Source organism: Monodon monoceros, unplaced genomic scaffold, assembly GCF_005190385.1.
Source record: "Monodon monoceros isolate NGI ecotype Baffin Bay Population unplaced genomic scaffold, NGI_Narwhal_1 Super_Scaffold_2, whole genome shotgun sequence".
NCBI lineage: Eukaryota > Metazoa > Chordata > Mammalia > Artiodactyla > Monodontidae > Monodon > Monodon monoceros.
Window position 1 is genome coordinate 84,571,665 of NW_021703776.1, and position 2,933 is coordinate 84,574,597.

A 2,933-nucleotide genomic window follows, 5' to 3' on the forward strand; every position below is an offset into this window, starting at 1 on the left:
CACACACACACACACACACACACACACACACACACACACACACACACACACACACACACAGCTTCTGCTGTCATTCTCTTCCCACAAAATTCCCCACCCTCTCACTTCTAACAACCATGGGAAAAGTTGGCAGAAGTGACAGAAAATGGATGTATCTTGACACCACAAGGAACCCTGTTTCTGATGCTCTTTTGCACAGTTTTCCTGGGGCAGGCTGGCTGGGCCCCGTAGCACGTAGCACAGGGTCTTGTCCGTGGCGTGGACCTGACAAACATGCTGATTCTAGCACAGACTGCAACCCTCACCCCATCCCTGGACCAGAGGCCTGGTTCCCAAGAACTTGCTTCTGGGCAGAAGGTCTAATGCAGGCCCCTTGTATGCCCTGAGCCTAGCACAGTGCCTGGCACAGGGGGTGTGTGTGTGGGCATGGTGCTCCTCCGAAGTGATGAAATCCCCTGCACTTTTCACCTCCCTCCCTTCCTAGTAAACTCAGGTGCCCCAGGGGGAGCATCTGCAGGCTCTCTGGCCACCCTCATCCTTCCCACACAGCCTCTGCCTGCCCTTCTTCCTGCTGGGCCCACGTCCTCATGCATCAGTCTCAGCCATGAAAGTCCTGTCGGCATCTATCTCAAATGAAAAGGGGTGCAAACTGGACATATAGGAGAAGCAATGTCTGGCTTTGCCTTGAACTTAAGCAAAAAAGGAAAAGAAAGGCCCATTGGGAAGAATTAGGAAGGGGCATGAGAGTACTTTCTGGATGAAGAAATATTGTACATCTTGATGGGGGGGGTGGATTACTTGGGTTTTGCATTTATCAAAACTTTCCAAACTGTACGCTGAGCATCAGTTTATCTCCCTCCATATAAATTAAACCTTATATCCTGACTACAAGCATCTTAGCAAATCCAGGCATCTACTCTTCTTCACCTGGCCACGTGGGCCAGGGGGTTCTCCTGGCCATTAACTCCGGGAGGGAGGGAGGGAGGATGGATGTACAGAGTGTCACGGTGGGCGGGCAGCCTTGGCCTAGGGCGCTCGTGAGCTGAATCCTCCTGGGGGAGTTGGGCTTTATGTCAGCACAGCCCCCAGCACCGGGCCCATCCCACAACCAGGAGGCTCAAGGTCACAGAGAACCACACCTTGAGCTGGCAGAGCACCCTGGAGCTGGGGTGCTGGCTCAGGTGGCTGCACAGCTGGGGAATATGGAATTTGGACTTGGTGGCAGATGCCCAGAGTTCACATCTGTGACTGTTTTCTTTAGGCCACGCTGAGAGTAGAGAGGCTGGCTTCCCAGTGCAGACTGATGGCTTCCTTTGTGAACCATCCACACTTCACCTTGACCCCAGTCCACCCCTGTTTTCTGCTGCCTGACAGGAGGCAGGTATCACATTACTGAGGGGAAACTGAGGCCACGCAGGAAGTAATCTCTGGTAACTCCTCCTGTCATTCTTGTTTAGCTCAGCTCTGGGGAGGGGAGGTGGGCGTACCCACAGCGCCCCTGCCGCCGTCTCAGAGCCTCAGGGCCCCTGCTCTTCACAGGGCTCAGTGCTATGTGGGGCTGGCCGACATCACCAGGCAGGATCAAAGCTGACACAGAGACCGGCCTTTGGGTCCCACAGGCATAGAGTGTCAGAGGGGGGCCAGCTTTTCTGATTGCCCTTAAATGATGCCAGGTGTGAGAACCTCACGCCAGGAGCAGCTGAGCCATCCTTAGCCAAGCTGAAAGCCAGCTGGCCTAAGGCCCCCAAGGAAGCAATGGATTTGGAGCACAGTCCCTTTCTGAGAGGGCTCACTGTGTGGGACAAAGAAAACGACTTCCCCTCTGCCTTGCAAAGTATCATCCGGGCAACTCCTCTGGGTTGATCAGAGCTGACCTGGATTCTGAATGCAATCTCTTCCATCCTCTTGTATGGCGGCCAGTCTTAGGCGCCACTGCTCTCTGTTACGATACACAGCTTTGGGTACACTGCGGTACCCAGTTTCTGGTCATCTCTAAGTTACTTGCTTTTCAGGGTAGGTTGATGGGTCTCCGTTTTTTTCCCATCACAGCATATCCGAGGGATTTCAAACCTTTCCTTAGTGAACTCTAGGTCTCATTATGCCTGAGACTGTCACCTAGAGAGGGGAGGGTGCCCATCCTGGGGCCTTGGAGAGGTTGTGTTAGAATTTAAGAGGGCATGTCTAACTTTCAGAGGCACTCCTGGGGTGGAGTGAGGCAGGAAATGACTGGTAAATGCCATTGGTCACATACAGTTCAGGCTCTTAGTAAGAAAACTTAAGTCCTTCCTTATAGTTTATAATAGTTGTGTCCAACTCACAGCGTGTCAAGTTTCAAGTGTTAACTAGAAGCCTGGGGTTCCCGCAGCCATAGCTTGGCTGGGACCAAATTCCACAGAGTGGGTGGGGCCCAACTACTGTTGGCTTCTCCAGTCAGCAATGCCAAGGGTCTTCGGCTCCCCTAAGAAAGGCTTTCTGTTCTCCCCTCACATCTGGGGGGTTGTCTGTACCCTACTTCTACCCCTCAGTTCATTTATTAGACTACCATTTGTCTCCACTGTATACCATTGCCTTCTTCCCACTTCTAGAGAGTAAAATGGAGCCAGCAAGGAAGAGCCACACAGGGGGATCGGCCAACACTTGGACCAGGGTTTCAAACATTGGTCTAGTGACCCCGGGCCCAGGGTGCTCTGACAGCCAGATGAGTGTTAGGGCTGCGGAGAAGGGTTCTTAGGTGCTATGCACTTGAACTTACCCCTCAAATACCAGAAGATTCTGGGGGGATACTGAAGTCTGTTAAGTGGCTGTTAAATCACTAACTGGACGGTAGACATCACACACGTGATTTAGTGGCCCATGTGAGCCTGGAGAAAAGAGGCCAGGGATTTCCCTGGTGGTCCAGTGACTAAGACTCTGTGCTCCCAATGTAGGGGCCC